The sequence below is a fragment of the Marmota flaviventris genome, chromosome 18 (assembly GCF_047511675.1).
Source record: "Marmota flaviventris isolate mMarFla1 chromosome 18, mMarFla1.hap1, whole genome shotgun sequence".
NCBI lineage: Eukaryota > Metazoa > Chordata > Mammalia > Rodentia > Sciuridae > Marmota > Marmota flaviventris.
Genome location: NC_092515.1, coordinates 22,222,489 through 22,237,507, shown reverse-complemented (window position 1 = coordinate 22,237,507; position 15,019 = coordinate 22,222,489).

Sequence of the window (15,019 nt, the reverse complement as noted above, 5' to 3'; positions counted from 1 at the left end):
AGGCAAAGATGTCTACATAGCTCTGTTGCATTTGGTTTTAGTGACAAGACTATGCATGGTGTGGCATCAAATTTTTGCCAGTCTGATACTGGGGGCGGGGGCGGGGGGAAGAAGACAGAAGTAAAGAAACTGTCTTAATTTGCCCCAACCCAGGAAAAACATCTGAGACAAGGATGTTAATGCAGGTTGTTTATTTTAGAAGTAAAGAGAAACACTAGAAATGGAGGAGGGAAGTGACACAGAAAAGGGAAGGTAGCCAATAAAGGGAGTGTCACCCACCAAGTTCCTGGGGGCGACTGGAGCTGGGTTCCACTGGAACTTTGGGAGACTGCATACAACGCCCACCTCAGTTATCTCTTAGGAAAGGTGAGGGAGCTGGGGATTTATCCACCAATGCCAGTTGGTCCCAGAGGCGTTGATTCTCTTTCACTTCTGGATCACCATGCAGATGGACACAGGTATGTCCTAGAGTTTTTGAGGATGCCCGCAGATAAGCAGATGCAGAGAGTGGCTGTTGAACTTCAACTTGCAGGATCAGGGCCAGGAACCAAACTGCTTCCTATATCTGTAACATTGATTGAGCCACTACTGGTGTTCTATGGGTAATTCCTTCAAATCTTTGCAATTACAAGCATCCAAATTTACCCATGAGCCTCAGGAATTTGGCTTCAGCTGACAAGATGGGATAGCAGGAATTTGAACACTGATCTCTGACTCCGAAACCACTGCTTTCCCCACAAATCTCTACAAATTCAGCAGATTAATTCTAGACCACTGTCAGGCCCTGCCAATAACAGAAGCCACATTAGAGCCCCTCCAGCTGCCTGCCTTTGCTGAGGGTCACTCCCTGGGGCCCCTATCCTGGTATTCCTTGGGCCCAACGTGGCTAACAGTCAAAGTCTCCACTTTTGCCACCACAACCTTTTGCAGGGTCTCTTCTCTAGAATGTTTTTCTGCAGATGCTAATGAATGACCCTTAAATATCCCAGAAAAGGCTGCCTCTTTTTGAAGTGGCTCAAGATCTCTGCTCCTGATTACAATCTTTCAAGAGCTGATTTTGGCCACTTGGCTCTTATTTCTGAGTGATGATGGGCATGAGAGGAGAGGAAAGCCAGGAATAGAAGAGTGTTTGGGCTCAGCTCTCCTACTGAAATTGCAACCCCAGGAGGCAAGTTTTTAGGCAATCAGAATTGTAAGGGTAGAAAAGAGAACTCTGTTTTCTTTTTAGTTCTATGAACAAGTTATTCCAGTTTGTACCCCAATATAAGCCACACTCATTTCTGCATAATCAGGACTTGTGACGTAAAGGTTTGCCACTTTTTCTCAGTGATTTTACTTTATCATAGGAACAAAATTATTTCTAGAAGTCTCATCCTTAATTTTTAAAATTAAAGTCCCATGGGAAAATGTGATTTTGGGTTGAAGAAGTGTATATTACTTGAAATTTTAAAGAAGTCCTCGCTTCTAAAGTGAGACACACCTAGCTAACTGGACAAAGGCATAATTGCAAAGTGGATAATGAAAGACCCATGCAGCAGCTGCAAATCTCACTGTGTATTTCTAATTTGACTTTTAAAATGTACTATCCAACATTAAAATAAAATTAAGAAATTTTGTTCATTAAAACTGTCTTGCCAGGCATGGTGGCACATACCTGTAATCTCAGCAGCTCGGGAGGCTGAGACAGGAGGATTTCATGTTCAAGAATAGCCTTAGCAATTTAGTAAGGCCCTAAAGCAACTTAGCAAGCCCCTGTCTAAAATTTAAAAAATCAAAAGGGCTGGGGGGGTGTGCCTCAGTGGTTAAGCACTCCTGGGTTCAACCCTTGGTGCCAAAAAAAATACAATAAAACAAAAAATCAAAAGGGTTGGTGAGGTGGTTCCGTGGTAACCTGTCCCTGGGTTCAATCCCCACTACAAAAAACAAAACAAAACAAAAAAAAAACACTGCCTTATGGGGCATAGCGGGCTGCCTATAATTCTAGGTGCTCAGAAAGCTGAGGCAAGAGGATCATGTCTCTGAAGTCAGCCTGCTCAACCTAGCAAGACCTGACTCTTAGGAAAAAGCCACAATTGAACAAACAAAAATCTCACACTGCCTTAAATGAGAAAAAGACATGCCACAGATTAGATATTATATATGCATATATGCAACAGTAAAATCATACCCATAGTATTTTTTTAATTCTCACAAATAAATAAAGAAAAGTAGTTAAGACAATAGAAAAAAAAATGGGCAAAAGATCCACAGAGCCAGTAAGCATATAAAGAAGAGCTCAACTTTATTTGTCTTTGAAGAAACTCTAAAACCATCATACATTATTAGTATAAACCCACAAAATGGCTAAAATGTACAGAAACTAATGTCAAGGTCTAGGAAGAATTTGGAGGAACTGGAACCCTCCTGTGCCCTATTTGGGTATTCAAATTGGACAAACACTTTGGAAAACCATATGGCCATCTCTAGAAAAGCAGAAAAACACATCCTCTCTGGTCCAGCAATTCCACTCTCGGATAGTTACCCATAAGAAATGAACCCATATGTTCCCCCAAATACAAGTATGAGAACGTTCATAGAGAACTATTACCAATGTCCCAAACTGTAAACCAGATGTTCAGCCAGGACAAATGGACAAATAAAAGGTAGAATATTCATGTATTGGAAATCTACATAGAAATGAGAATGAATAAACTGTTGCTCCCTCAATGTGGTTAACTCTCACAAACAACACTGAGAGAAAGAAGACAGGAAAAGACATAGTATCTGGTTCCTTTGATATAAAATCAAAATACAGGCAGAGCCAGGCCTGGCTCATTGGTGAGATGGTTGTGGGGAGGGTGCTTGAGTCAGGTCCTCTGGGCTTGCTGAGAGGTTCTGCTTCTTAATCTGATGTGTAAATCTATTCACTTTTTAAAAATAAAAAATAAATACACCTGGGCATGGTGGTGCACACCTGTAATCCTAGATACTCAGGAGGCTGAGGCAGGAGGATCTTGAGTTCAGGGCCAGCCTGGGCAACTCAGTAAGTCTCTGTATCAAAAGAAAATAATAAAAAGGGCTGGGGATTAGCTCAGTGGAAGAGTGCTAACCTGGTAAGCCTAGGTGAGCACACACGGGGAGAGCACAGAGGAAAGAGCCCTGATTTTGGATTCAGAACTGGGAACCACACTGTGGACCACCCCTGATAAACCTTAGGGAAGCATGTGGCTTTCAGTCTTTAGAGACTCACCTCAGGGAAGGCGCCTTGCCTGTGTCCTTTAGTCCTGTCATACTTGAATTTTCTCACCTCCCCTGCCATGGCACTTGGTTTGTTCCACAGTTCAGAGCTCTGCTCATTCTCACCCAGGTCCCCTCCAGGTTCTGGCCTCAACTGTCTCTTACTCCCCATGCAGCTAGTAGCTAACTGCATGACCTTTACCCAGTGAGAAATTGAAGGGATCTGGATCCTTCCAGAACATTCCCCCTGCTCCCTGCAGAGTCCTGAGGGAAAGAAAAGCCCAACAGATGATAAGAAAAGCTTGTACCTCCTTCTTGTTGGCTGCAATCATGCCCCAGACTCCAGAGCAGAGAAATCTGTCAAACTAGTCCTCGAGAAGGCAATGCTGATGCTCATCTGGTGAGCACAGGTGTCTTCTGTGTTCTTTATCAGTTGTTGTTCAGGTTCTAGGGACCTATTGACTGAGAGGTGAGCAGCTCCCAGTCAATAGGTCCCTAGACATACAAAGTGTCCACCCATACACATCACGTACACAGGCTAAGGCCTGCTCTGTGCACATGCACACACATACATGTACACAAATATCCTTCACAAGTATGTGCATAAGCTCACAGACACCTATAGAAGCATACACACACACACACACACTCAGAGATGTACAATATGTATAAGCACATGCCAGGCGCTCTTCTGAGTACTTTCCGTGAATTAACTGATTTACTCCTTACAACTGTGTAATGAGGTTGAGTTATGGGGCTATCATTAGATAAGAAAATTGAGGCCCACAGAGGTTACATCACTTGCCCAAGATAGTGTTGAAACCTGAACCCTGTCATCTTGGCCTCTGTGTTCAGAAAACAAAGTGTCTGTTTTTCCTCTGCCCATTACACTGCAATCAACACAAAGGACTTCTGGCACCAGAGGTGTGGGGATTTCTCCCCACCAGCAAGTAGGTAATCAGTTCATCAGTTTTGCATGGACACCAGCTGGTATCCTCAATCTAATTTAATTTAATTCTGATACTAACCACCTGGAGATAGGGTCAGATCCCACAGGTTGGAGGCTCAGTCCCTCAGTCCCCAAGGTCAACCTCCCCACTTTAGATCCCAGTCTCAAACCCATGCTAGCTGTGTGTGTGTATATGTGTGAGTGTGCGCGTGTGTGTATGTGTGTTGGTGGGTTTTTAGAGTTTGTGCTCTTCGATGCTACTGTCCATTCACAAACAAAGTCACTTGTCTCCTTGGCACCAGTGCTGTCTTCCTCATGCCCTGCAATAGAAAGGGAATTCCTGGCTATTATGTGACTCTGTTGTCCAGTCTGATCCCTCCATCACCTTGTGAGACAAATAGAACCAAACCTCTTTGTTCAGGTGGGAAAACAGGCCCAGAGAAAAAAAGAGTGGCCCAGAGTTGACCTGGGCTTATTAGGCAGGGCAGGGCTGTGGGTGCCCAGGCTCCTGGATCCTGGCTGGATTCTTCTAGGAATCAGAATGTAACCCTTGCAGGGCACAAAGAGGCACTGGCACAGCCAGGAGAGGCACACAGGACCTTCCATGTGTGGCACTAAGGTTTCTGTAGCAACCCTGGGCAGATAGGGAACTTATCGCCCCATTCTGAAGGGTCTGTCTCAGCCCAGAGCAGTCATGCTAAAACTGGGAGTAAGGGCTGAAGGATGACATTGCTTAACAAAAGCCAGGCATCCTGCCCTGCTGCATTCCTCACTCTAGGCGCTCAGAGGCTCTGTCCCTGCAGGATGGCTTTCATTTAATGTCAACCCAACCCAAGTGGCACGGCAACCAGAACTGTGACTCTCAGCTTCCTCTCCTGACTCCTGGCTTCTCCCTCACCCTTTGTGTGGATGCAGGTTTTATGGAAAGGCAAAAAATTAAAAAAATAAAATTTAAAACAAAAAAAAATAAATTACTGGGGAATTTGTTTTTAATTAAGCAATAAGGCTCGATGGGGCCTGGCTGCCGCCTCATAAAGCCACTCCCGGGGTGCAGGGAGGCATTTGGTCCAGATGAGTGCCTCAAATCAGCCTGGAATGTGATTAGATGATTACTCCCTGGAGTTAATGCAAGACGAGCTTCCCAGAGTTGTCTTATTGCTGGTATAAAAAGTCTGTGGGCAGGAGGGGAGAGTTGCTGCTTTGCTGCTTGGAGAAGATGAAAATGCTGATTCTGGCTGTCAGGGCCTGAGCCGCCCCTACCTCCCTCCACCACACCTGCTCAGTGGCAGAACCCATGGGTGGCCCACCACGCTGAACAGGGGCTAACGTCTTTAAAAATGAATGGGACCCTGTGCACAGGGAACAGGATGTTTTAGCAAAGATACAAGAGGGACGCATACCAGGAAATCTTGCTTTGAACTATTTCCTCCCTTCCTGCCAGGAGCAAGAAACCACGCTCGCTCCAAGGGAGGCTCAATTCATCTCACTAAGGCTACGGAGACTCAAAGTATTCATGTCTAAGAATTTTCAACCCCTCATCATCACCCCCTGGTTTCCAGGAAAAAAGGATTTTTGCTTTCTGGGTCATATGCTGGCCTGTCCTTGGTAGTGCTGGGTTGGGATAATAGATGAAGGACAAAATGAAACTCAAAACACCAGTGGGGTAAAACTGATCTACATAATCAAACTGTGAGATGGAAAAATATGAGAAAGAAAAGAAATAGGAAATCTGCAAGGGGGAAAGGAGTCCTGGACAGCTGCTGCCAAGAGGACTCAGCAGTGGTGGAGAGAGAGAGTTGGAAAGTTTGCTAAGCCTTATGAATGTTTTGCACTTGTGTCATTTCCTTAGAAGACTGAGTAGAGATTTAATAAGTTAAGGCTGTTTAAATTGTTTCAGGATGTATTTCTGTCTTTGACCACAATACCCATAGACTGAGCTACTGGCACCCCAGGCATATTTGGGTTAAATTAACAGGGAGGAAAGCAGAATTAGGGAAGATTTAGGGAATGGAAGAGGGCTGGGCATAAGAGTCCCTACGAAGCAGGGCGTGGCGGCACACGCCTGTAATCCCAGTACTTGGGAGGCTGAGGCAAGAGGATTGAGAGTTCAAACCAGCCTCAGCAAAAGCAGGTATTAAGCAAATTGATGAGACCCTGTCTTTAAATAAAATACAAAATAGGGCTGGGAATGTGGCTCAGTGGTCAAGTGCCCCAAGTTCAAAAAAGAGTCCCTATGAAGGGGCCTTGGATTGGCATCCATACAATGACAGAATAGGAATGACAGTACAGGAACTTGCCAGAATGAAGCAGATACAGACCCAGGTAAGACCAAGGCTCCTTAGTTCAAGGACTAGCCAAGAGCTGGGTAACTTGGGAAAGTCCTTCAACTCTCTGAGCCTCACTTTTCTCATATATGAAATGAGATTGATCATGGGATTAATCATAGAACTGAATTAACTGGGATGTTGTGAGGCTTGAGTGACCTAACTGTAAAAGCACTCAGTGCACTGGGGAGTGTATAGTAAATGCCTAATAAGCAATCGCCAGTATTCCTACTCTTAATTTAAAGCCATAGATGCTTTGAGATGATCATACTCAAATGCCATGTTTAAAGGACCCAAAACTCTGCAGGTACAGAGTCAAGTTTGTGTGAACTCAGAGCCCACAGATCTGTTCTAGGAAGAGTTTTCTCTCCTTGGCTCTGTGCTCTGTAACACCAGGAACTGGGAGTGGTAATGAAGATGGTGGCTTTTAGGTGAGAAACTCACTGTATCTTTTTATAGTAGGAGAAAAAAATTCAAAACGAAATACTGGGAAAATATTACACAGGTCATCCTTGTGTGATTAAACATTATTCAGCAGGCGGGGGTGTGGCTCAGCGGTAGAGCGCTCATCTCACACACGGGACCTTGGGTTTGATCCTCAGCACCACGTAAAAAATAAAATGAGTGAAATAAAGGTCCTGTTTCCAACTATAAAATAAATATTTTTTTTAAAAAAGAAAAGATTATTCAGCAAGCTGAGTACAGTATGCAGGCTACTTGGGAGGCTGAGGCAAGAGGATCCCAAATTGAAGTTCATTAGGGGGAACTTATCGAGACTCTTTCTCAAAATTTTAAAAGGGTTGTGAAAAACCAGCCTCTACCTAAGAGCAAAGCCTGTCCAAGGAAGGGACATCACCTTTGTCCTTGGAAAAACCCACAGAGCACTCCTAGGCACATTCCCACCCTGCTAAGTTGTTTATCTACAAATAACAGGAGAGATCTGCTGCACCAGGTGTCCCTGACTCAGTCAGGCTAGGTGGGGATCCATAGCAACCCCCTAGCAGCCACCAATCAGCATGAGACAGGGAAATACCTGGGATGCCAGATGACCCTCCCAGTAGTTTATGGTGGTTGATAACATGTTGGGAAACCATGTAGTTCAGCACGTACACCCCTCTTGGCTTAAACCAATCAGTTCAAATGAATACCCCTTTTGTACTGACCAATCACCCCTACCCAACTTGTTCCCGCCAGTGAATGTGCGAATCATGTTTTAGAGTTGTTATTTGATTTTCCCCGGTGTGTGATGATTTGCTAAGAGATGCTATGATGTATGTGAAGTCCCTGCCTTCTCCAAAGAATGTATAAAACTGCTGCAAACCCTGGGCTCGGGGCCTCTCAGTGTCACCAGTTGCTGTGTGTGCGCACGGAGGACGGAGCTAGCTCGCAATAAATACCTCTTTGCTGTTTACATCGATCTTGGGTCTCTGGTGGTCTTTTGGGGGTCTCGAATTCGAGCATAACAGTTGTGGATATAGCTCAGTGGTGGAGCACCTGCCTAGCATGGGCAAGGCCCTCCTGGGTTCAATTCCAGCACCATACTGCAAAAAAAAAAAAAAAAAAAAGATAAATAAAATTATTAATTTTTCATCAAGCAGTAACAATTGGGGGTGGCAAATGTAATGATCTTAACACATGAAAATAAGAGTTGAAGGTAAATGCATTTAAAAATGTTTCATTTTGATAAAATAAACAACACAATAAAAAATAGACCAGTCAACAGTTGAAGAGATCAACTAGATTAATGACATGATAGGTGCTTCAAAAAAGAATGATTTGAATCTCAATGAGTTAAGAAAATTGATCAAATGATTACATGTTTTTGCAAAACTGACTCATGATCATGGAGCAAGAATCAAATGTGAAGAAGAGAAGAAAATAGGAATCAAATGTAAAGAGAAGGAAGTCATATCAAGCAATCACACCTTTTGTCTGAATTTCTTTGCCCTTCTCCATATTATGATTCAATCTTTGTTCATTTTAAGAGTTTTCGGTAACTGCAAATATAATCTAGGTTTTTAAGATAAAATAAATCTTTTCATAACTTCATTTCATTTTGGAGATCAAGCCATTTTTTATTTTCATTCTTGATATGTCTCCATCTCAACCTTAGTTTTGTTTTCTCTGATAGTGGTTGTCCTGTTAATGAGGACCCTCTGCATGTGCAGTGAAGGGAGGCACGCATGTATCCTAACGTTAAATTTCATTCTCCAACAGAAAACTTCAAAGGGAAAGAGACATAATCATAGACAGATGCGAGCCCTTTCTGAGGCATTTGTGACGCCAGCGGTCAAGAGCGATTTCTCTTAAATAGAAAACAGTTTATGAGATTAACAAGTGTGGCTGAAACTTCAGGCAGAATCCAACCCTCTTAGTATCAGAACATCCTTTCATTTCCCAACTCTTGCCTTTTCTCCTAAAGAGAGTCAACTGGAATCAACAAAACACAATATTGAGTAACTACTGTGGGTGTGCATAATGGGGACTGAGCCCAAGTTCATGTTCTCCGGCCTCATAGTCTCCAGGGAGGCAGAATGAGAGAGAAAATCATCATGCCGAGTCGTGGAGGAGTAGCAATAGCCTTGGATATTTAGGGAGGGAGTCAGAAGTACACACAACTGGGGAGTGACAAGCCATAACTTGGAGATAAGGCTGTCTATCTGCCGCCTCTCACCTCTGCTGAGTGTTCTGTGCATTGACCTTGAAAAGAAGACTTCCCTTTGGGCTTGAAACTGGGTCATGGCCCCAACCCAAAGAAAATAAGTTCATTCTGGGTTTTAATTAGATGCAATACTGCCCATTGAGATATTCCGTTCTGTACATTGCATGACAAATTCAAGAAAAATGTAAGTTGAGTAAGGAGATTTGGACTCCAGATATTCAAACAGGTTTTGGCAACGTGAACATTGTCTTTGATGGACACTGACTATAGCCACAATTCTCATGATGATCAAGAAGGGGTGGGAAGAGGAGAAATTCAGGACCATTTTAACACCAAAGAATGAAAACCGGAAGGATCCTGCTTCTTAAATGGGAAATCAAGATTCCAAAATCACTCCCTGGTCATAGTGCAGGAAGCAGTAATAAGAGTATGTTTTAGTCAGCTTTTTTGCTGCTGTGTTCAAGGGATCCGACCAGAACAACTATAGAGGAGGAAAGGTTTATTTAGGGGTTCACAGTTTCAGAGGTCTCAATTCATAGACAGCAGGCTCCATTCCTCGGAGCTTGAGGTCAGGCAGGACATTATGGCAGAAGAGTGTGGCAGAGGGAATCAGCTCACATGATGATCAGGAAGCAGAGGCAGAGGTCTCCACTTGCCAGATAGAAATATATACCCAAAGCCACGCCCCAAGTCCCACCTCCTCCAGCTACACCCTACCACTTCAGCTACCACTCAGTTAATCCCTATCAGGGGATCAATTCACTGATTGGGTTAAGACTCTCACAACCCCCAATTATTTCTCCTCTGAACCTTCTTGCATCATCTCACACGTGAGCTTTTGGGGGGACACCTCACATCCAAATCAAAGCAGAGTAGCTAGAACCTATGCACAGACAGCCCTATGCTTGCTTTGCCTTTGATCTTCCCATCATCTACACAGTTGGGCCAGCCTCTCCCTTGAAGAAGCTGGGGATTCAGTCCTCAGCCCTCTGGGCCTTAGGGAGCTCAGAAAGCCTCAGTCCTGCCTGACACTGACCACAGGTTTTTAAAACCCTATCCGCTGGGACAAAATAGCTGAGATTTAAATAGCCACTTCAAGAGAGCAGAGGAGAGGTGAGGGCAGGATGTCAAGAGGAGACTTTGGGTACTGTTTTGCTTTTTGGCTTTTCTGGGTTTTTTACTTTTAAACTGCACATTCAATTTGATGAAATTTTTTTTTTCTTGCTGTTTTGTCATTTGTTTAGAGTAAATATTTTAAAGTTCATAGAAGTAGAATGAAAAACTATCACCATAGTGCAACTAGATTTTTTTTTTTCTTTTTCCTGGAATTGGATTCTGAATCCGGCTTTGAGGGCAGACTGCACCTTCATTTCAGAGACACATACACTTCAAAGAATGTTTGGGTAATTCAAAGACCAGTCTTGACACTGGCTAGTTTAAGCTTCCTGTGTAATTTCTTCTGTTGACACAGGACTTTGGGGGTAAGCCCTGAAAGCCATCTGGACTTGCTGCAGTTTGAATAAGTGTTAAGATTAGGTCCCCAGCCCATGGTGATATTGGGGAGTATTGGAACATTTGGGAGGCGGGGCCTAGTTGAAGTGAAACTGAGCTCCCTTTAAAATGAAAAAAGCAAACTTCCTGATAACTGCTTTTCTCATCTGGAGTTTCTTCCTGCTGAGAATGGAAACTGAGAAATGGCTTCCAAAACCCAGCAAAGTGCCAGCAAAGTCTTCTGTTTCTATAAATCTAATGACTTCTATAGGACCACTAGAGACAGGCTAGCGGCTTCTCCTCAGTTTTGGCCAAAACTACAAGTGAATTAATTTTTTAAAATTTAGTTTATCTGTTATGAGGATAGGAGACTGAATCCAGCAACAAGGACCTAGGCAGCTTTGCTGACTTGGCTGCTGGGAGCAGAAGGTGTGCCCTTAAAAGAGATACTGGGACCCCTACCCTTCCTGTCTTGCTCTTTTACTTCCTAGCCGCCACAAAGTGAGCAGGCATCCTCTGCCACACGTTCCTACCATGATATCTTATGCCTCCACAGGCCCAAAGCAACAGGGCCAAGCCACCAAAGACTGAAAACTCTGAAATAGTGAGCCAAAATAAACCTTTATTTCCTTTAAGTTAATTATCTCAGGCATTTCATCATAGTAACAGAAAACTTACTAACACAATCCTGGTGGCAGGAGAAGAAAGGAGAGTTGGCATCATCCATTCACTTAGATTTGTTGCCTCTCCTACCTACAGGGGTTGGGCAATAGCGCTTAGGTGACACTCCTGGACACACTGCCCAGAATACCAGATATGCAGTGCCTACTTCATATCACAATATTTCTGGGAGGATCAGGAGGCCCATCATCAACAGGTGGGCAGGAAGGCCCTTGGTACTCACTTTAAAATGAGAACAGCTTTTGCCTCTGGATCCTAGATCTTGTTCACCGCAGTCAATGGAAATCAGTCTTGTGCAGCCTGAGGTAGAGAGACGTTCTGACTTGTTTTCAGGCCAGACAGCCGTCATCTGTCTCCTAAATGCCTGTATATGGCTAGAGAAAATTAGAGCAACTGGCCACATGATTGTGCTCTGTGCCCTCTAGCTGAGCTCTCCAGCCAGAAAACATCAAAACAATGGATTTTCCTACCTCCAGAGAGAGCCTGGAGATGGTAGGGGTGTGGAAGACATTTCTGTATCTGTTCTCAAAATCACTGATAACCGTCTATTCTCCTATCTTTCCTATAATTAGAAGATATTCCCCAGTGCTGTCTTCTGGGTCTTTCTTCTTCTTTACAGTTTAAGGGGTTGAGGGTGAGGGAGGGGTCAGGCAGCATTGAGAACCCAGGCATATTTCTGCATTCTTGTTTCTTTAACTCCAGTTGCCAATTTTTGAAAGATTTTTGGCAGGAATTTGGCCCTCACATTGGTAGGGTAATTTCTATGCCTCTGTTGTGTAATTTTCCTCCCCTAGTTTTATTTCTTTTGTTATGTTAGATTTGGGGGGATTTATAGTTTTGTTAAGGTTGGGGGGAGGGAAGCTGTGGGATCGAGCTTCCTCCCTGGGTCCTCTCAGCCAGGAAATTCCCTCGTGTGGCTTTGGAAAGAAGGGGAAGTCATGACGCCTGGCATCTTAGAAAATAGCGGAAGAATCCCTAGGAAGATGTAAGGAGGAACTTTACCTAGAGTATATGGGGCGGAGTTTCAAACAATGGAAAATTGTGCTTTTTTCCCCCTCCCTTCTCTAGAAACAATGAGGTAGTTTGAAAGTTTTCCAAACCTTCTTTAAGACCTATGCAGCCATCAAACTCTGACTCTTGGATTTCAGTATTTCTTTTAAAATTCTAACACAATCACACTTTTCTAACACACACAAATCCCAATTTATAGGCAACAATGTAAAAAGGAATGTAAAAAATATTGTATTGAGAAACTGATGTGACTCCATTTTTGAAAACAGCTTCTACCTCAAGGCCTGTCCAGAGGGAGGGGGCATGCATGACCCTTGTCCTTGGAAAAACCCACAGAGCACTCCTAGGCACATACCCACCCTGCTGAGTTGTTTGTCTGCAAATAACAGGAGAGATCTGTGGCGCCAGGTGTCCCTGACTCAGTTAGGCTAGGTGAGGACCCATAGCAACCCCCTAGCAACCACCAATCAGCATGAGACAGGGAGGATGACAGATGACCCCCCAGTGGTCTTGGTGATTGATAACATGTTGGGAAACCATGTAGTTTAGCACGTACACTCCTCACGGATTAAACCAATCCGTTCAAAGGAATCCTCTTCTTGTACTAACCAATCACCCCTCCCCAACTTGTTCCCGCCAGTGAATGTGCTAATCAATGTTAAGAGTTGTTGTTTGATTTTCCCGCGGTATGAAATGATTTGCCGTGTGATTTGTGACACATAGAGTATCCCCAAAAACCTATAAAAATCTCACTGAACAAAGAACCGGGGCTCACTCCTCTGGACCGCTGAGTTGGAAATGGTTGTGAGTCCAGGCTCGAGCTTGCAATAAAGACTCTAGTGTGATTGCATCAGATTCGGCTCCTGGAGGTCTGTTGGGGTCCCACGAATCTGGCATTACAGTATAAGCTATGAAACTTTTAATTACAAAAAGTACATTTTAGCCAGGAGTGGTGGCTCATGCCTGTAATCCCAGTGACATTGGAGGCTAAGACAAGGGGATCACAAGTTTGAGGTGAGCCTCCACAACATAGTGAGACCTGTCTCAAAACAAAAAATAAAAAAAGCTTGGAAATGTAGTTCAGTGGATAGAATACCCCTGGCTTCAATCCCCAGTACCAGAAATAAAAATAGACATTTTATTAGTGTTTGTTTTATTTTTTAATTTGAAATAAATCATATTCTTTTAAAGTGTAGTTCTATGTGTTTTGGCAAACACGTGGAGTAGTGTAGCCGCTACCACAATCAAAATACAAAAGTTTTGTGGAAGGGTAAAATATCCCACTCCAAATATGTTTCTGTGGCACATTTCAAATTGGTTATTCAGAGAAACCACAGACCTCTGCAGATATGAGAATGACTCTGAAAAGCTGTCCTTTGGTAAAAAGAAATCCAAATCTATTTATATTAATAAATAGCAAATGCAGACGGAGGCTTTTCTCTCTGACATCTGCCCCAGCCCTTTCTGACAAGGAAAGATCTTCTACAGAAGAAGAGATTGAGGGCCTGAGTGTCTGCCAGCTGACACAGATTGCTAAAAGTGGCTCTTATCTGGGAGACTTCATCTGCATAACAAGACAAGCCTTACTTGTGGTTTACATGCCCTCTCCTGTAGGCCGGGCCATCTCCCTTGGCCCCAGAAGCCCAAGACCCTGGCCCTTCAAGCTCTCTACATGGGTCAGCTATCTTATCCCTCTTTGCCTTAGGCATGTAATAAATTTTGTGTGTTCTTTTCCCCATCATCTCTCTATCGTCAGTTTATATCATAGACTGAAAGTATCAAACCTTGAAAGAAAAGAATAAATTTTAAATGGCTACAGTTTCCATCATTTTCCAAACTCTTCCTGTGTCACCCTCTGTAGCTTCCCTTTCCTGACCAGAGGCAACCTCAGTGACGTCCTCCATCTTTCCATGAAGAATATCATTTAAACATAAACATAGCGTATGCAGCCCTTGGGGTCTGGTGTCTTTCTTTTAGCATGATGTATGAGATTGATCCTTGTTGCTGGGTCACCCAGTAATTTGTTCCTTGCTCTCGCCGAGGTATTTTTTATTTCATTGTATGGATAGAGTCTATGTTGTTCATCCATTCGCCACATACAGGACATTTGGGTCATTTCCAATTTTTCGATTTTATGAATAAATCTGTTATATAAGCATCTGTTAACAGAATTTTGTGTAAACAAACTTTTTTTATTTCTCTTGAGTAAATAACTACGATTGACAGTTCTGGGTCATATGGGGAGTATATATTTACTTTTTATAAGACATGGCCTATTTCTCAAGCACTTGTACCATTTTGCATTACTGGTAGAGATAGTTTCAATTGCTCTGCATATTCACCCATACATGATATTCTTGTTTTGTTTTGTTTTTTAAAAACCCGTTTAGTTAGGTATAGTAGTAAGGTCTCATGTGGTTTTAGTTGGCATTTCTATAATGTCTAGTGATGTTGAACACCTTTCTATGTTTCCTTATTTGCTATTCATATAACTTCTTTGGTGAAGTCTCTACTGGGATACTTAACCTGCTTTTAAAACCGGTCTGCTTGTTCCCTTTTTGTTGAGTTTTGAGAGTTCTTTATATATTCTGGATATGAGCCCACTTTATCAGATATGTGATTTTCAGGTACTCCTAGTCTGGAGCTTTTATTTTAATTGTAAATTTTTCACAGGTCAAAAGTTTA